The sequence below is a fragment of the Rhinatrema bivittatum genome, chromosome 1, assembly GCF_901001135.1.
Source record: "Rhinatrema bivittatum chromosome 1, aRhiBiv1.1, whole genome shotgun sequence".
Taxonomy (NCBI): domain Eukaryota; kingdom Metazoa; phylum Chordata; class Amphibia; order Gymnophiona; family Rhinatrematidae; genus Rhinatrema; species Rhinatrema bivittatum.
In genome coordinates this window covers 24,893,351-24,914,664 of record NC_042615.1, presented here as the reverse complement: position 1 = coordinate 24,914,664, position 21,314 = coordinate 24,893,351, and positions in this window count along the sequence as shown.

The window sequence follows — 21,314 nt, the reverse complement described above, 5'->3', positions numbered from 1 at the left end:
AGCCTCTCCCTTGTTTGATGTAAACCGGCATGATGTCCCTGACGAATGTCGGTAAAGAAAAGCCTTAAATAAATAAATAAATACTTTGAGCCTACCAACTCTTTATCCTGTAATTCATGTCTAGAAGGGAGACAGCTGATGAAAATAACAGGTCTGGACCAGATTCTAGTGATAGACAAGCTCTGATGACTGGCTGGGATAAGTATAATGTGAGGATGCTTACCGATTACTGATGGTGAGTGAGGGGGGAAAGGCCATAGAAATACCAAGGAGTTCTTGATAGATCACAGCTGGGAGCTTTTGTGTGAGAGAACTCAAATAGTACATGATCCTACATGTATTGAAAATCATAGAGCAAGGCAGTCATTTTGCTACAGATCTGCTTTTAAAGGTAGATCTTTGAGATACAAAAACATGGTTAAATTTATGGAGGGATTAGAGAAAGGACCAGGGAGAGTTTTGGAAAGAAGCAGGCCACTGTCTGCAAGGATAGCCAGTGTGACCATGGGGAAAAACCCTTCATGAACATGTTTTATTAAATAGGAAAAAGGTATTTTTCTAATTTTAATTTTGGAAAAAAACTTATCTTAAAGGATATTCTTCTTCAGTGACCTCTACAAAGACTTTAAGACATAATGTCTGCCAGAGATACCAGCCAAGTTTTGAGTACATTAGCCAATGCTGGCCAGCGTTTTGCTTAAAGCTTCCTCAGAGATACAAAAAGGAACATGCTTGCTGCAATAATATAAAATAATATATGTTGCACTTACAACACTTCAGCAAACTCATCAAAAAATGGAGTGACCCTCTCATGATTTAATGTACACAAATGCTCAGATGGCAGGGGAAAAAATGGGGAATTGGATTTAGATGGCAACCAATACGGGCATTGACTTTTACGATCTGAGGTATTGATATGCAGACATAGGACAAAGCACAGGACTGCTTTTACGGCCAAATCCACAAGCAAAGCAAGTCATCATTGCCGGAATTTTCAGGAAGGCTCCTCACCCAGAAAAATCTCCATTTAGTCAGCATCTAGGACAATGTTGAGCATGACATCCTGTTTCAAGAGGATAACATTGTCATTATTATCTCCACGTTCTTCTGCCTGTCTGTACCAAAGTACTAGTAGAAAGGGATCTGCCAACCTCTGGAAATTTATTCGGAGAGTAGTATCTTTCTGCTCTATGAAGCAGGAACTATGGATCTCTTTCCCCCTCTGAGCCACTATCCCTTTGGAACAGGGTGTCTGACCTGAGTCCACTCAAGAATGGGGGACAGCATCATGGGGAGTTCATGCCCAATTAAGAATTCCTTTTCTGGGTTGTTGGTGATCAGAACTGGGTGTTTCACTTTCATCTTCTCTATCTGAATTGTGAGCCAAGCCTTACTTCTGACCTCCATGGGCATTACTCCATAGCCCCTGAGGCCACATTGCACTGGACTACTCTCGGAGTGGACCTACTCTCTAAGGAAGCAGAGGGACCTACTCTCTAAGGAAGCAGAGAGCTTACCAAACAAGCTCTGCATGACTAGGGTAACCTCAGAACCAGTATCTAAGAGACCCTTTCAACTGAACACATCTTGTATTCTGATGGGGATCATGTAGCAAAGACCCTAAGGCTTCATTTTCCCTAAGAAATATTTATGCTTCCTGACAGTCCACATCCATAAATGGCACAGAAGTCTATTACGGCTGGATGTCCCCTGGTACTGTAGAGGTATTGGCATCAGTGGGTTCAGACAGGGAAGACTCCCAGGCATTTATTGCAGAGACCTGGGAAGAAAAAAGCATGATCAGTTAGTCAGTGTTTGCTAGCTGAGTGCCCTGAAGTACAAGGGCCCTCTTGGGGTTTGCCAAAGTTGACGCCACTCTTAGGTTCCCCAGGCTTATTTGGGGGAGCTTTCTTCAGTGTAGCAGGCACACTGTGCCTTTGGTCACTGAGCCTATTGAAAGCAGCCAATCCTCCAAAGATTGCTTCTAGTTATAAATCTGGTGGCACCTCCAATTATGGTTCCTTTTGGGCAACTTTTCACTGCCTGAGTCTCTTTCTGGGTTTTCTGGTGGAGTTGGAGATTGCTCCTGTCGAGGAGGTATTCTGGGCCTGTTAAACTTGGGATAAGAAGATAGAAAATTAATGGCAAGACCCTCTGGACTCTGAAACATGGTGCACACTTGATTCCTCCCTTTCTTCTTATCTGTATTCTGCTCTCCAAGGGCAGTCTTTCCTTTGTGGCTAATGACATATGGTTTCTCCACTTCCTCTACTAGGAAACTCAAGGGCACCTCCCTGTGGAGATAGAAGTGAGTTTGCAGAGTAGAGGGGAGGGATTAAATATTTCTGAACTCTTTCAATATAGTCCAGTAGCTACATCTCCCTGGGGTCCTGCTATAGTATTTACTCCCATTATCAACTTCTGACTCTGTTCTGCTAATAACCTGTTACATCCTCCTCCACTCTGATCACAGGGCAGTTCAAATTCAGTCCTTTGATCTCTGTCTTTCCTGGTTAGGGGCTAGACCCATACCTGAGCCAGGCTACCACTGAATTCATCAGCTTCAACTAGCTGTGGGTGGAGACCGGCTGTGTCCTTGGTTTTATTTAATTGGTCCAGTACCTCATTCTTTTCTTGTTTCAGAAGAGAGAGAGAGCTTTATGCAGATGTATTACCTTTTGGTTACTTTGGTTTAATTTTTCTTGTTTTTCCTGCAACATGTTTTCTTGTCTTTGGTTACAAGCTTTCAGAGACTCACACTTCATTGCTAATTCAGTGTATGTGTGGGTGTGTGTGTGTGGGGGTGTGTGTGCCCTGTTTCTAGTAGGGATGTGAATCGGGGGATCGATCGTCTTAACGATCGAATTTGGCTGGGGGGGGAGGGAAATCTGATCGTCATGGTTTTTGTTTTTTTTAAATCGTAAAAAATCGTAAATCGGGAGAAGGCAGGAAACCCGGCACCCTAAAACCCACCCTGACCCTTTAAAATAAATCCCCCACCCTCCCGAAGCCCCCCAAAATGTTTTAGGGGGGCTTCGGTTACTGTCACCCGACGTCACGAGTGCAGGAGATCGCTCCCGGACCCCCACTGGACCCCCAGGGACTTTTGGCCAGCTTGGGGGGGCCTCCTGACCCCCACAAGACTTGCCAAAAGTCCAGCGGGGGTCCGGGAGCGACCTCCTGCACGCGGGCCGTATTGCCAATATTCAAAATGGCGCCGGGGCTACTTTTGCCCTCACTATGTCGACATAGTGAGGGCAAAAGTAGTGCCGGCGCCATTTCGAATATTGGGGGACCAGCAGGGGTCCGGGAGCGATCTCCTGCACTCGTGACGTCGGGTGACAGGTACCAAAATGGCGCTGGCGCTACCTTTGCCCTGTCATATGGTAAGGGCAAAGGGCCACCGGCACCATTTCTTTTAACGCAGCCGTGGCCCGAGAGCGGGAGATCACGCCGGGACCCCCCACTGGACCCCAGGTAATTTAAAACATTTTGGGGGGCTTCGTGAGGGTGGGGGATTTATTTTAAAGGGTCGGGGTGGGTTTTAGGGTGCCGGTTTTCCCCCCCTCCCACGATTTACGATTTTTTTGATGATAAATCGGGGGAATTGTTATTGTATTGCGGCTCTAATGATTTTTGACGATTTAAAATATATCTGACGATTGTTTTAAATCATTTATTTATTTATTTATTTATTTTTAATTTTTATAGACCGAAGTTCTTGTAGGAACTACAAATCAATCCGGTTTACATACAACTTTTAAATGCCCAAAAAGAGTAGGGGGCTTTACATAGAACAATTGAACAATAAAACAATAAAACAGGTAACAATAGAACAATAACAATAATGATGGAACAAATAGAATAGATAACCAATTAAGGGCCTTATTTTCCAATATCGCATTGGTAACGCATTAGGGGGCGTTACCAATGCAAATGAGGCTTCTTTCGTGCAGTGGGGAAACATCGTGTGCGGCGATGTTTTCGCCATTCGCGAAAACATTAGCACCACACACAATGTTTTCCCACTGCATGATGATTCTTTCAGTGTTTTATCGCGGTGCACGATATTTATATTTGCCACATTTTGGATTTGGAGATAGTCCCAGACAGCCTGTTTTTTGAGAGAGAGAGAGAGAGAGAGAGAGAGAGAGAGAGAGAGAGAGAGAGAGAGAGAGAGAGAGACTTACTATAGTGCCTATGCCCTACATAGGTATTTGAATCCCTATGGGAGGGCTACCTACTAACTCGGGGTGGGGATTAGGTATGAGCGTCGGGGGTTGGGGGCCACTTTTGCATTCCACATGAGACCTACGGACAGAACAGTGGTCTCTAGTGCAGATTTGCTGGCCGTCGGAGTGAGGACGCTCACTCCAAGCGGAGATTTGGCCAACATTCTCTCCACCTAGCATGTTGTTGCCCAGGTAGAGTGTCCATCAAGCTAGGTAGAGAGAACGTTGCCCAAACCACTTCTTGGTGTGAGCGTCCTCACTCCGACGGCCAGCAAATCTGCACTAGAGACCACTGTTCTGTCCGTAGGTCTCATGTGGAATGCAAAAGTGGCCCCCAACCCCCGACGCTCATACCTAATCCCCACCCAGAGTTAGTAGGTAGCCCTCCCATAGGGATTCAAATACCTATGTAGGGCATAGGCACTATAGTAAGTGTCTCTCTCTCTCTCTCTCTCTCTCTCTCTCTCTCTCTCTCTCTCTCTCTCTGTAAAGTGCTTTGAAAATGAGGCCCTAAATATTATATAAAAAAACGATTTACATCCCTAGTTTCTAGTGCATTTAAGAAAGCTCTTATCTCTGCCACTGCCTTGTTCATTGCTCTTGCCTCAGTTAATTGCATTAAGGTCCTAATTTCTGCCTGATTGCTCTCCCTTTCTTTTGTTAATTCTATGCTTTGTATGTCTGAAGCACTCAATCTTTTGTTTTTAAACTATTTATCTCTTTAGAAAACTCACCCAACTCTTTTTCCTGTTCCAAATACTTTCCCAAATTTTATTTTATCTCTGTTTTCAAATTTTCATTCTGTGCATCTAGCTTGGTATTTATAACCACAACATCTGCATACCTGCTGTCAGACATCTGTTTTATTATGGAAAGCATTGTACACTACTCCGTTAACATGGCTGAGGAAGGTTTAGATTCCTTAATAATGTTTGTGAGAGTCAACCTAAAGAAACTGTTTTCCTTCCCCAGGTATGAGTGAACGTCATCTATATTACCTCTGATGGCATTTTCTATGTATTGCCCTTACTTCCAGTATAAAGTTCGACAAGTTTGAAGTATTGCCTGGTTTTCTAGATCATCTATTTCCTGTGCTTTCATTTTTATTCAGGACAAATTTGAATTAATTATTCTAATCTCAGTGGAACCTCCATTTATATGTAGGGAGAGGAATTAGCATTTCTAGCCCCACCTCCCTTTCACGCGAACCTCATTATTTCACCAGCTTCTCCTGCCTGTTTGCTTAGCAAATTCACCAAATTGTCTGAGTAAAATCTTATTTATTTCTAGTTACACAGGGCTAACGTAATGACACTTCATTAGGACACCCAAGTCATTATGGAAACAGAAAATAAAAATAAACAACGATCACAAAAGCATGCTTGCAAATATAGATTGCTATGAGCTCTAACTTCCTGACCCACAGATAAAGAATGGAAGCCCAGTTTCTTGCCACCTGGGCTTGCCACAGCTCCCTCTCTCTGGATCTTCAGCAGGCTGGTCTCTTCCTTCTTAGGTCTTTGATACAGAGGTGGAGAGGGCAGCCTTTATCATTGTAGCAATAGGGCTCTTTAGCTCTCCAGTCTTGGATATCTGTGATGGCGCTGCTGGGCCCTTCTCAGTGAGTTGCTTCTGTCAGGATACAGGGAAGACGCAACTCTCAGTTGGGATGTTTTTCTCCTTAGATGGGCAATTATCAAATGACAATGACCCTGAGTTCTTAAGGACATACATATGTATAATTCAGCAGCCTCATGCATAGTCAGGTGAATGCATAATTGAGGCTTTTAATTAGCAAATTTTCTTGCTCTTTTGCCAGTCTTTTGTTTGCTGGCACAGTTCAGCAAGCAGCAGGCTTGATGAATGACAGTTGCCGAAGTTTGACAGGGAACTGATAAGTCCAGCTTTCAGATTAATCTTACAGCCATAAAATGAGGCCTCAATATTATTGCAGTACTGATTCATATAGCAACATTTGTCCTCATGTTGTTTTTTGCCTTTTTTTGGGTGCCACTTAGGCTAGAAGGAGCCAATAAATCCATGTCTGATGTCTGAGAGTCCATCTCAGCTGCTTGTCCTTGATAGTAAGAATTGGGATATTCCCTACATTCCCCCCAGTCACTTCCATTCCACCCTCCGCTGCTGCCCAAAGTAATCCCAGCTGTTAGTGAGGTTTAAAGTCACCTGCTTCCAACTGCTCCAGAGCTGCATATGACAGAGGTAGCATTGGAGGTGTAAATTTCCAGCACTAGAGGTTTAAGCAAAATGAGATTATTCTGCTAGCACTAGAAGCAGAAACTGAGCACAGGTTGTTTTTAGCACTAGAAGTGTCAGAAGCAGTGCTGGAACAGCTGGGAGCAAGGGAGTTTAAGCCTCGCTCCCGGCTGGGATCCTTTTGGGTATTGGGAGTGGAATGGGGTTGTCCATACGGGTGGGGGTTGGGGGGTATTGCAGTGTCTGTTGGATTTGTGAAGAGGGGGCAAGAAGGGTAAAGTCTTGGGGGGGAGGCAATGGTTTTCACAATCTTTTTGATAACAGAGAAGGGGTGGAATGGGGAGTGTAAGACCTTTGGACCACAACATTTAAAATAATGTAGGGGGGGGGGGGGGGGCAACAGCCCAACAGGGACATCTATTGCATTAGATTGGGGAAGGGAGAGAATAGGACCACAGGCCTATTTATTTCCTTCTTTTTTTGTTCATTCTGGCAGTGCTACGTACCTGACTATCTTTTGAAGAAATCCAGGTAAGTAGCAAGTTATCGGACATAGCTGGTTAGGTTTAATTTAGTTATCCAATTCCATATAGCAGGATAACTTTAGTCAAGCAAATTAACTTTAGCCAAATAACTTGTCCACTAACCGGCTTACTCACACCCCATTAATTTATAAATTATAAACACCTAAAGACAGATGTCCTAGTTAACGTGCATGTAGGATTGGAGTTGAATTTTTGGGCCAAACTGGAGCAAGGTGAACTCGAAGGTCTGCAAGTCAGTTTGCTTTCCCAGTTTTGAGTTATCATGACTTTTACCCAGGAATCTTCAGGGCAGGAAAAGGATCCACAGAAGAAGCTGGGCCAGCAGAATCTCCAGCCAAATATGCTGCGAGACGTTTGCCTCCCCTTGCTAAATGTAAGAATTAGAAATAAGTTTGACAGTGCTTTCTGCTCGAGCACTTTGCCAGGCCAATTGTTTTTCCACCAAATTTTCTTTTCCTCTACCAAATGTTGCAGGAATGAAATCTTTGTCTGAGAGACACGCTCGTTCCAGAACTGTGCTGGCAAACAGACTTGGAGGCTTTCTGCAGTTTTTTTGGTTCATTTTTGGGGGAGTTTTTGCCATTTTGTACCTGGATCTCAGACCTAGCCCTTACGTGTGAACGGACAGCACGCAGCTCTCCAGCAGCCTGTTCAATGAACCCACATCGGCTTTCGTTTTTGTAAATAAATGCAAAGCCCATTCCCTTTTTAATGATGACTGGTGTATCACAGCTTAACATTCTCTGAACGTAAAAATGGTAGCTTAGGCACACTTAGCAGGAAATTATACAACAAAGGAGAAACCTTCATTCTAATTTTTCTCCTCGCATACCAGATTTGATGATCATATTCGACCTGTTTTATTTGATATTCAAGGCCGTGCTTAGCGGTCATGAGCAGATGAAAAATTGGGACCCCGATGCCTCACTGTGGTCTGTCCTGCTTTCCAACCATAACGTACAGTATGAATCACAAGAAGGCTCATGGCGATCAGCTGAATCCCAAATACACAACAGAGATAACAGTCTAAATTATTTGTTCTTTTTAAAGTAATTTATTCATAGGTATGAAAATGTAAATGAAGTTTATCTGCATTTATAGCAAACAGGACTTAAATTAATTCTTCACCTGCTCAATGGTGAAAGTTTGACTAAGGCACTGGAGATTTTTTTTTTTTTGATTAACCTCCATTAATTCACTAGTCCTTCTGCTTTGATAACAAATAAAAATGCATGATTACAATAGTATTTTGTAAGGGGCTGTGTATGTGCATGGAAAATAAAGCATAATGTTTTGAATGCAGAATATTTATTGGAGGTCCTAGTGGAAAACTGAACACACGTTTATTGCAGGTTTCAGATCTTCTTGGACCAGCTGTTGAAATTTGCTCTGAATGCATGCCACTGCTTACAGTCTATGAATACCCATTTTTCTCACCGTGCGCTCCCACAGCTTCATCTGGATACAAATTAATGCTTGGAGTACAGCAGCATAATTGAAATTGTTTGATACCAACAGGGGAACAGGACCGAGCTCTGAAAACTGGAGAAGGATCAAAATGCACATTTACAGCAGCCTTAGGGCTGGATTCATCAAACTATCGCATGCGATAGGAAGAGGGGCGTGTTTTATGGTAAGAGCCTATTTATCGCAATGTGCGATATCTTAACGCTTCGCATAGATTTTACCACTGAGTGAGATACATTTTCTGCACTTTGCAGTAATACCACAATTATTGCAGTTCCTACCTGAGAGAGAACTTACCCAGCTAACTTAGGCCAGGATTCATCATTCTTCGCAGAATGATGAAGCCTGCGAAAATGGGGGGCGGGGAGCGGGACTGTGAAAGCCCGCAGCCTTCGCACCACGGCGGTACGATTTTGGGGGCTGCGGTGTGCCGACTGCCGGCTTTCGCACCGAATAGCGCCACCATGAAAGGTGGCGCTATTCTGCGCACTACTGCCGACGATAATGTTTGTAACATTATCACCAGCAACGAAAACACTGCCGACTCCACCCCTCCCCACCCCGACTCCTCCCCTCCCCCTAATTTGCATGATATCGCATGCAAAAAGGCCCTTTTCGCATGTGATAGGGGCTTATCGCACGCGATACGGCCGTATCGCGTGCGATAAGCCTTTACAAAATAACCCCATTAGCTGGATAAATGTGAATTTCACCACTTATCTTTCTAATACCTAGAACCACTAAGCTGCAATGTTTTTCCACAGGAAAGGTCCCAATATTGCTGGAATTTTCTCTCTGCAATAGTGGACCCTTTCCCCAAAAAGACATTGCAGCTCTATGGTGCTTTGATTTATCTCATGGCCAAACACCACAGGTCAAAACAACGTGGCTAGTGGCTCTTTAGGTGCGAGGGTGGCTCCAACCTCCAGGGACCACCATCGCCTTGAAAGTCCGGTTGCTGAAAAAATAGCTTGGAAAAAATGATCGAGTTGAGCAGTGGTCAGGACTGACCCCACTCAACCCAGGGCCAGCAGTTGAGGTAGCTCCGACACCCCAAAATAAAATGCATGTTTTAAGTCTGTTGCGTAGGGACTGCATTTTATTGAAGACTGGGTCGGGGGGACCATCACCATGTGACGTAATTCAATTTTTATTTTACTTTGGGGTGTATGGGCAGACTTGAGTGATGGCACTAAGTTAAGTGAGTCAGCACTGACCCCCCATTCAACTAAATCATTTTTGCAAGGATATTATTTACATACTAGCATGGCTCTTTAAATGTAACGTGGGAGCCTCAGGACCCACGTTAGTGTCCCAGGGCTCCCACGTTATATTTAACAAATACTCAGGAGCTGTTATTTTATTGTGGCTGACTACTTTTTTGGTCGGCCATAATAAAATATTAATATGAAATTGATTACTAGTGACTTCCTTTGCATGCATTTACTTTATTCATTCATGCAAATCACATGCCAAGCAGTTTATTAAAATAAGGGAAGGAACTTGTGCAGGGCCATACAAAATATTACATATATCATCCAATATCACTGTGATAGTGCTCTATCACATGATATATAGTGTATATCTCGCGATATACACAGTTTAACACACGGTAGAGCAGTAGAGATGTGATTTGGACGAACCTTTCGGTTTGGCTTCGTTATCGGCCCACTGCGGGAAATTTCATTTTCCCGCGGTTCGGGCCAATTTTATTTCGGCTGCCCCCCGAAATGAAACCCAAAACCTGCCCCAACCTTTCAAATTTAATTAATTACAATTGGGGGTTGTAAAAAAACCCCAAAAAACCCCAACCCACCCCAACCCTTCAAATGAAATTAATTGCAACCCCCCCACCCTCCCGACCCCTCCAAAACTTGCAAAAATTCCCTGGTGGTCCAGCGGGGGTACCAGGAGCGATCTCTCTCTCTCAGGCCGTCGGCTGCCAGTAATCAAAATGGCGCCATTGGCCCTTTGCCCTTCCGTGTGACAGGGGCTATTGGTACCATTGGCCGGCCTCTGTCACATGGTAGGAGCAATGGATGGCTGGCACCATCTTAAAAAATGGTGCGGGCCATCCATTGATCCTACCATGTGACAGGGGCTGAACAATGGCACCAATAGCCCCTGTCACATGGTAAGGGCAAAGGGCCATCGGCACCATTTTGAGTAGTGGCAGCCAACGGCCCAAGAGAGGTGATCACTCCCAGGACCCCGCTGGACCACCAGGGCTATGTTTGATTCTCAAGCACTATTTGCATAAGTTACACCAAATTTCACAATGACCTTGCACTCATGTGTTCACTTTGAAAATTATCCTACCAAAATGAGCCACATACAGTTTCAAATGAGAATTTCTTTACAGGAAATATTAGAGGTAAATTTTGTGGTTCAGTGCACACTCTAATAGTTAGACTGGATTTATTTATTATTTATTTATTTTAAATTGTTTGTATACCTCTTTTACATTAGGGTTGGTCAAAACAGTTTACAGATAAACTTATGTGCTTTGGGTCTCTTATACCATGGACCCTGGGAGTAAGTTTACCACTCTTGTAGCAGATATACTTTTGTATGATTTACTGTACAATATCTCATAATGATTTTATCTTCTAACTAATGAAGAGGAGTATGGGATAAACAAAGAGAATCATTTGTTCTGAAGAAGTTAAGGTAAAGCGCAGTCTATGGTATTGCAATTGGAAGGAAAATGAGAAGACTGGATGAGGTCTTTTTCTGCTATAACTTATTCTCTGCTTCTGTTTGTAGATGCAGAAACTTTTGTCTCCACTGCAATCTATTCAAAATTTAACTGCATGACTTATCTTCCTTCAGCATTGCTGTCTTTGCAACTCCTCTTCTCATGTTGCTACATTGGTTCCCTGTTTGCGTCCACATACAGTTCAAACTTCTTCTTAGCCACCTACAAATGCATTCCTTATTACCTATCTTTTCTTCTCACTCTCTGTACCTTTCCTCATGAACTCAGTTAATCAAGCAAGTTGCTCTCATCTGTGCCCTTCTTCTCCTGAGTCCATACTTTCCACCTTGTTGCATCCTGAGTCAGTTTGTCATGTTACCTCCCAGCCCATATTGACATCCAGTTTTAGCACTCACCTCATTGAAGCTGTTTTTCAATTCTATCCACTTCTGTATAATAAATGTACTTCCCATAGTCTTCTTTGTGGTGTAAGCTTGTCTTAACTAGATTGTAAGCTCTATGGAGCAAGGTCTTTCTTATGTGAGTCTGTACAGTGATACATATGCCTAGTAGTGCTTTAGACATGATAAACAGTAATAGTGGTAGGATGGGTACCATGGAGACTGCAGGTGTACAGAGGGGTTAGAGATACAGTGAATTCAGTAGATGTAAATAAGTAAGAGGCAAAAGGTATTCAGTGCTTCTGATTCATTTCAAATGGTAACCACTGTAATTTTGCAATGTTCAGCTTTATGTGTTTTTTTTTTGCATTAAACTATTCTTAAGTAAACTACATTAAACATCATTATTCAAAGTTCTGTCTGAGCTGTCACTGTTTTTTTTTTATTATTATTGCTGTCATCCTTCCTCACAAAATAGTAAAATACAAAATAATCCAATCCATTCTTGCAATTTTCTCCTGGAATTTTATGCAGTTGTCACCAATAATTACAGTGAACAATTGAGATGCTTGCTTTGCAAACCTCAAAATGAAGAGATGTAATTAAGGTTTTTGAATTTATATTCAAATACTTGCCCCTATAACCCTTTGAGAAAACATCCAAAGCTGCTTTGAAAGAAAGCTATTATGGCTAGATTTCCAAGTTCAGCCTTCATAATCAGCACAAATCCAAATAATTAAGGGATGTAGGTACACATCAAATGCTGCAATTTGGTAACAGCTTAACATGAGTGTCGGAAAATACAGGCTTTGAGTAATATGTTATGGCTGTTTGCAAAATGAGTTGCTTTTTAAGACATTAAATTTGTGTTACTTTACTAATTATGTTTTGAGGTGCCAAATTAGAAATTTGAAAAATGGAATACTGCTTCCTACATTGATGGCCTTCATAGCCTGGATCCTTTTTATTTGACAATGAGAACACATTTAATCTTCCCCTGCTTTGCTTGTTGCAGTTTAACTGGCATGCATACATTTTAAAATAGAAAAATGTGCATGTAAGTTCCATATCTGTCCCTACTCCGACAGAATGTCGTTGACGGTGACTTTTAAACAGCCATGCAGGCGTACATATATGCATGTATGCCAGCTCGCGCAAATGGATGTGGCCATTTAATACCACACACAAGTATATGCACTGTGGGGTGGATTTTCAGAGCCCTGCTCGCGTAAATCCGCCCAAAACCGGGCGGATTTACGCGAGCAGGGCCCTGCGCGCCGGGAAGCCTATTTTACATAGGCCTCCCGGCGCGCGCAGAGCCCCGGGACTCACGTAAGTCCCGGGGTTCTCGGAGGGGGGCGTGTCGGGGGCGTGTCGGGGGCGGGCCCGGTCGTCGCGGCGTTCCGGGGGCGTGTCGGCAGCGTTTTGGGGGCGGGTACGGGGGCGTGGCTACGGCACGGGGGCGTGGCCGCGCCCTCCGTACCCGCCCCCAGGTCGCGGCCCGGCGCGCAGCAGGCCCGCTGGCGCGCGGGGATTTACGTCTCCCTCCGGGAGGCGTAAATCCCCCGACAAAGGTAAGGGGGGGGTGTAGACAGGGCCGGGTGGGTGGGTTAGGTAGGGGAAGGGAGGGTAAGGTGAGGGGAGGGCAAAGGAAAGTTCCCTCCGAGGCCGCTCCGATTTCGGAGCGGCCTTGGAGGGAACGGGGGGAGGCAGCGCGGCTCGGCGCGCGCAGGCTATACAAAATCGATAGCCTTGCGCGCGCCGATCCGGGATTTTAGTGGATACGTGTGGCTCCGCGCGTATCTACTAAAATCCAGCGTACTTTTGCTTGAGTCTGATGCGCAAGCAAAAGTAGGCTGATCGCGCTTCTTTTAAAATCTACCCCTTAGGATATAAAATTGGCTGTATGTGAATTCGTGAGCATGCATTTGTGTATCAATGTGCACTTGCGCATGCCAATGTTGACTCTACTGCAAAACCGGAGGGATTTTATTAGATACGTGTGCTAACAAAAAATTACCAGTTTACCCAGTCCATTCCCAGTTTGCCCAGATAAAGGCTAGGACTTCCTACCCCCCTAATTAACCTTCCTCCCTTTTACCGTGCTAGCTCTGACTTTTCAAACCCCACTGACAAGCCCTGATTTTTTTATTTTAAAACTTATACGCCATCATAGCAGAAGTAAACCTATGTGGTATGGGACCCTGGATTGTACTTGTACATGTAAATACTTAGCGCATACTTCAGGTTACAGACCCGGAATGCCCCTGAACCACTTGGACTCCACCCATGTCCCACCCCTTTTTTACTTCCCGATTGGTGCACGTACTGGGAGATATGTGTGTACTTAGGTGCCTCTTAAAATCCATGCGGAGCACGCTGGCTCGAGGTTCTTATATATCTCCCGGCTTTTGCTTTTAAAATCCACCTGACATACATCCTAGATGGTGGCTGTTGTATTAGGCACAGGAAATGACATCACGGTAAAGTATGTGCAGTACAACCAGAACAAAACACATTTTACCCAGGATGTTGTGGCTCATATGGAGGTGTCCATCTTGAATGATGTAACAAGCCATTACATCAGCATGAGCATGCTCAGTCAATGGCTATACTTGTTTACAGAGACAGAGCATACAGAGAAAGCCAAGATTTTACGGATTAACATCACTACTTAGCATGCACAGTAACCTTAGTGCTTTGTAGGTTTGTTTTTTTTAAATAAAAGAACAGGGAGTTTTGTAAAACAGCTATTCTTAGACCTTAAGAATTCTTATTCAATTTGTAAGCATCTTCTGTTTTTTTGTAACCCCCTCCTTCCAAGCATTCTTTGCATTTCTTTATAAAGTATGTGTATCTTATCTGATAAGGAATAACCCTGACAATCTAATTCTAGGATTTGGAAATAAAAAGTTTTAATTTTACTCTCTATGGCTTATACACTTCAATTTGTTGTATAACAAATGTTTTAATTGAGCGATGACATTAGGAACATGTATATTACAAGCATGTCTGTATTTTGGAGAAACAAAAATCAGTAAAGGAAATGTAAAATTGTAAGTCTCCTGAGTCCATATGTAGCCACGGCAGGTGATGGACTGTTGCCAAAGACATGCACATGCATCCTGTATTCAACAATTTTTTGCTAATGTTTTTGTCTTGGAACCACAGGAATCTTTAATAGTTTCTGTAATCTTCATGGGTACTGAAACAAAAGAACATCTGCTGGACATCAGCCATGAAGGCAATGAGCTCTTTTCTAAAATGAATTAAGACGCCCAAGAAATTGTTGGTTAAATTATGTCCAGTGAGCAGCACTTTGTTCAGAGAAACTCCATGGAATTGAGTTCTTGAGTCAAAAAAACTCTGATTTGACCTGGTTTCCAAGAATGGTAAACACTGAATATAGGAAGACACCTTCATTCTTCACCTTGCCTCAGAGATAGAGAAGTTTACACTTGATTGTTATTGAACATGTCCTTCCTAAAGGTCACAAAGTGGTCTCTTGTCTCTGGCTTCCTTTTAGGCTCTGATTTATTAAGATAAGCCATGAGAGGACCTGTTTTTTGTTGTTGGGAAGTCAAGGTCTGGGGGTCTGGAATGGGAGGGGAACCATCCAGCTATTTGATTTATCCTTGATGAATTATTTGTCCATTATCATCAGGAACACCTTGTTCTCCATTCAGAGGACAGTTTTGACATTGTCCTTTATAATTTGGAATGCTGCATTTCCCAGATGTCTTCAAAATCATTTTGTGTGAAGGCCTTTACATAGGTATGAGGATGATGACTTGATGGCTCTTTTTGGACAGGTTTGTTTTTGGTAGTGAGATGGTTCACATATCACTTGCATAAGGAGGCACATCTGTCCTCAACTTCTTTAGTGGTGAAGATAATTAACACTATCCAGTTTATGCATTTTGTCAATGCAGAAATTGCCTATTATCACCCATCCTAGGTTGAGGTGATGAGCGTAGGAGATGTTGAATGGACCATTGCACAGCTGATGAACATTGTGTAGCCCCAAGATATCTCTGTCAAGAAGGAATAAGATTTGGGCATCAGGATCCAAAAGTAGAAGATGTTTAGCTATAGTCGCAGATGGGGATGATGCCATGCTTCTTCTGACATAGGAATTTCTCTCTGTTGTTTGGTAATTTGTTGAATTCTAAGAATATGGGAAGTGGCGATCTGATGCTGCCATCTATGGCTTCTATTTCAAATCCCTTTGCTCTCCTCCATCTTGTCTCTACATCTCTTGAACATGTTTTGAGGATGTACGGGGAGTCATTCTCTTTTATGTTAAACAGGTCAAAGAACTCTGACCTCGCTAGTGACCTGTTGCTTTGGTTATATATGATAATGTACATCTTTACTGATTTCTCAGGCAATCCCTTGGAATATATCATAGCTAGGTATATCTTAGAGCAGAACCTTCTTTCATGGCACCCTTCACAAACCTCAGTGCATTTGGGTGTGACTAGAGATACCACTGTTTCTGATACATTGCCCTCCCTACTATACTTCAACATGGGGGTGTTAGCATTCTGGGAATTAAGATTGCATCAACTGGATGAAAGGCTGTGACATGTCTATCACTATTAAACTCTCCATACTCAATGGGGCAGATTTTCAAAGGGTACGTGCATAAGATACGCGCGTAACCCCTGAAAAGCTGCCCCTTCCACCCTCCGCGTGCGCCGAGCCTATGTTGCATAGGCTTGGCGGTGCGCGCAAGCCCCGGGCTGCGTGTAAGTCCTGGGGCTTTCCTGGAGGGGGGGGTGTCGGGGGCATGTCGCAGGTGGCACTTCATCGGGGGGGGGGGCGTTCCGGGGCAGGGCCGTTGGCATGGTTCCGGCCCAGTGGCGTTCTGGGGGCGTGGACGCGGCCTCCGGACCAGCCCCCAAACCGGAACCTGACACGCACAAGTTATGCCTGCCTTGGGCAGGCGTAACTTTTGAAATTTATATTTATTTATTTTAAATTTTTATATACCGGAATTCCTGTATGCAATACAAATCAGTCCGGTTTACAAGTAACGAAAGAGGTTGCCCTGGTCTGGGAAGTTAGACCTGGGTTTTTTTACATAGAACATGGAACAATAACAATAAACCATTGAACATTATTACAAGTAACATAGAATGTAACAATAGCATTTAACAGATTTAACCTTTTTTACAAAGAACTTTAGTAGCGAATATGGTCTGCAGTAGACGGTTATATAAAGGTGAATAATGACTGTTAGAATTGTGAATAAGCAATTACGGTATGAAAATTAAGTGGCAAGGTGTTGGTGACACCTTGCAATGGTTGGATCTGAAAGTCAGGAGGAGGTGCCTATTGGAAAGCTTGCCTGAAGAGCCAGGTTTTTAACCTTTTTTTTTTTTTTTTTTTTTTAGGTGGGGGGGAGGGGGGAAGGGGGGAGGGGGGAATTAGTTAGGGCCGGGGCGGGGTGTTAGTTAGGGGAAGGAAAGGGAAAGTGGGGGGCGCTGGAAAGAAAGTTTCCTCTGAGGCCGCTCCGATTTCAGAGCGGCCTCGGAGGGAACGGAGGGAACGGAGGCAGGCTGCGCGGCTCGGTGTGCGCAGGCTGCTGATTTTGTGCAGCCTTGCGTGCGCCGACCCCGGATTTTAAAAGATACATGCGGCTATGCGCGTATCTTTTAAAATCCGGCGTACTTTTGTTTGTGCCGGTTGTGAGAACAAAAGTACGCGCGCGTGTATTTTTTTAAAATCTGCCCCAATGTCTTTAGTGAGGTGGCTTGTTGAAAAGCAGCATATGTAACAGATTCTATACTATTTGAACAGTTATTATGCTCTGTTACAATCTTTTACCTAAAGCCACAGCATTTCTTTAGAGAGTAAGGAATGGAAAGACCGCTGGGTCCTCTACCCTCATTTGCTGTGGTTCAGACAAATGCTGATGTTTAGACATAATGCATGACACCTTTGTCTTGTCTACAGATCTGAGGGGTTTTGTAATGTTTAAATATGTTTATTAAGTTTCACCTATCAGGTATATACAAGTGTGCAAACAGTTAATATTAAATACAACAGATAAGGAGGTACACTGGTTGACCCTCCCCTGTGAGTATGCATGTACCCTGAAACTCCCCCTCCTATACCTCCCTCCCACAACCCTCGCCCCGGTTATTGCCAATATAAATAAATAAGAATAATCCAATTTAATAATCATTTAAAATATGGCTGCATGCTCGGTGTGGTAGTGATTGAATATATGCAACTCAAACAATCAAAAAAGGCTTAGATTTTCTAGTCACATCCATCTTTTCAGCATATTTTTCATTGGTACACAAGAGATGTATTTGTTTATGCCAATGTGTAAAATTTGGTGGGTCCCTGTCCACCCAGACGTAAAGAATAGATTTCTTTGCAAGCAACAGGATCTTCCTAATCCAAAGCCTTTTAAATTTAGGCCCCAGGGCTATATCTCGTAGCTGGTCAAAAAGGAGCACATGAGTATGTAGGGGTAGCCGAATATCTGTAACCTGATACACATATTCAACTATCGCCTTCCAAAAGGAAACAATTTTTGACTGCATGTAAGAGATGGTATTCATTTGAAACATAACACATATTGGGGAGCAGTCACATCCAAGGGAAGTTCCCTCTTCCAATTGGATAACAGGGCTCCAAAATCCAGGGGTGGTTTTAAATCAGAAAGATGTTTCTAGAAGTAGGAAATCTAGGGTTGTGAAGGGTCTTCCACATCAAATATATCAGACAGCATTGCCCTTTTGTCCCTGTCCCAATCACTCACCTGAAAAGATTTAATGTAGCTCTTAATTTCCAAGTAAGCGAAAAGTTGTTTATCATCCAACCCAAATTTTTCTGCCAGGGTTGAAAACGTTTTAATCCTGCCCTCCCCATTTAAAAACTGTGCGATCACCTGCAGCCCCTTGGATGCCCAGTGGTGGAATGTCACATTAGTAAGCCCCGGTTGAAACTTTGCATTCCTGTCAAAGGTAAACATTGAGAAACATTACTCCCTAATTTTCGGGAAGCACAAAAATAGTGCCATGATAAAAGCAAAGGGGTAAATAGCAGACCATCATTCAGATATTTCAGAATCCCCCTCAAGAGAGAATGGAAAAGTTATCCCAAGCTTTTGCTAGAAGAAAAGAGTTCCCATTCAAACTCAGTAGGGGTATAAAAACTAGTTTCAAGTAGCCAGTCAGCTATATGGCAAAGATTATAGGCCACATTATACAATTTCAAATCAGCTAAGCCTAATCCCCCCATGTCTAGTTTGTACTGGAGCACAATCCAAGAAACACGAAGTTTCATATTTTTCCAAATATACCGCTGTATCAAATCATCTAAATGGGACAGCTCAGGGTTAGAAAAATAACATGGAATAGTTTGAAACAAATGGGCAGAGTGATCATTTGAAATACATTTATCCTACCAAATAAAGAAAGTGGAACATTCTGCCAAGTCCGCAGGCGCTTTTAATCCACTGAAGCAATTTCTGGAAATTAATCATGCCTAAATGTACAGATCAGTAGTTAAAGTAATACCTAAGTAGGTAAAAGAATCAGCATTGGAAAGTTTCCTTCCCAATTCTGCCTTGGTCTAGTCAGTTGGAAGAACCTCACACTAGCCAAAATTCAATTTGATACCCACCAGCTTCCCATGTGTCTCCACCTCTGCTAAGAGGGCTGACATGGATTTTCATAGCTCCAAAATGTGTAAGAGAATGTCATCTGCGAAAACAGAGAGTTTAAAACAGGCTCGTGAGTGCTCACCTATTGGAAACCCCCACAGTATCTCAATTGTTATGGATCTGATATAAAAAGAGCTCCAATGAAAGGATGAATAGCAGCAGCAACAAGGGGCAGCCCTGCCGGGTCCCCTTTCCCAAAGAAAATTCTTCCGATAGGCATTTGTTGACTACATGCAAGCTTGCGGATCATGATACAAAATATGTACCACCCGAAGGAAATATCCTGAGATGTCGAAGGCGTCCAATGTTTTAAACATAAAGTTACACGTCAACCTATCAACAGCTTTCTCAGCATCCAGACTCAGCAACATGGATGGGAGGCTGTTGTGCTTACCACTGATCAAATTTGCAACAATTTTACGCATATTCATAGCAATATATCTACCTGGAGCAAAAAATTTGCTTAGATTCAATGAGCCCCGGCAAAAATTTCACCAGTTGATTGGCCATAAACGTTACCAACAATTTTACATCAAAATTCTTAAGCAAAATGGGTCAATAAGAGGTGGGAGTAGTTAAATCATGCCCCTCTTTAGGTATTACCATTATCCTGGTGCTATTTCTTGCCAGAGAAAACCTCTGACTAAAAGTGACTATCCACTAAATGCAGCAGCATCTTCCCCAAGGGCTCGATCAATTTTGTCACTAATAATTTATAAAATTTGGCGGGAAGGCCAAACATCCCTGGAGCCTTGAGAAGCTTTGCTTCCTTAATTTCCTGTGCAAGCTCTTGCAATTGAATAGGCTGATTAAGATGCTGCAGCTGTCATCTGTCAACTGAGATAATCATAAGAACATAAGAAATTGCCATGCTGGGTCAGACCAAGGGTCCATCAAGCCCAGCATCCTGTTTCCAACAGAGGCCAATCCAGGCCATAAGAACCTGGCAAGTACCCAGACACTAAGAAGATCCCATGCTACTGATGCAATTAATAGCAGTGGCTATTCCCTAAGTAAACTTGATGGGTTCTATAAGCTAGGGCGAGAGAACATAGTAGAAATCTCAATTTTGTGAGACTTTCCTCACTCCAAATGACATCAAATCTTCACCGAGGTGTACTGTGCTGTTCGTACGTCTCACTCAGCATGTAAATTTGGCCCCCAAACCCTAAATCATCACCAAAACCTCACCTCGCGTTATTAGCTGGCCCTCCTGTAGTGATATAAATAGTAGAGATGTGCTTTGGATAAAAATTTCATGTCGGGCTTTGTTTTGGGGCCCCCCATGGGAATTTCATTTTTCCTGTGGTTTGGGGGTTTTTTTTTTCTGGGGGCCCCGATTTTTGGGTTAGTGCGCACTATCGGGAGTTAGCGCGCACTAACTCAAAAATGAATTTTTCCTGTAATTTCAGAAAAAATTCAAGCGTTTTTCGGTTCTCCCGAACCATTCTGAATTAGGCAATTTCGTTGACATTGCCTAATTCGGGAAAAATGATTGTACATCCCTTATAAATAGTTGAATACTGTGACAGCTTCCTTGGAGGCTTTCCCTCTCTTCCCCATAAGCATAAAATGTAATTTGCAATCTTTATCACAAATTGCATTACAGCCATTTCCACTTAACACCAGGAAAAAATGTAGTTATTTCTGGCATGCAGTATGATATTGCACAGTTTAAAAATGCCTTTCATTTTTATTTATCCCTGCCAAACCCCTCCCAAACCCCACCCCTATGAAAAATTTGCATTCACGCAATGCAATAGCATTACTATTGCATGTGTTATGGCATTAATGATGTGTTTAATGCAATAGCACATTTTGATGAATGACCTTTAAGTTAGGTACCTATTTTCAGCTGAGCTTACTGTAGGTGCTTAACTTTTCAGCTGAAAATTCACATAAATTTAGGGTCCTAATAGCTAGGATCATGTCGAGTCTTGGCATCAGTCCTGGGTCTAGGCTGAGGCATAGGTATCTAAACCTGGCCTCCAGGTCAAGCCCCAGCATTGGGATGGGGCCTGGTCCTTGGCATAGGCTGAGGCCCTGGCAGTGGAACTGGGCCCCTGGCTGGGC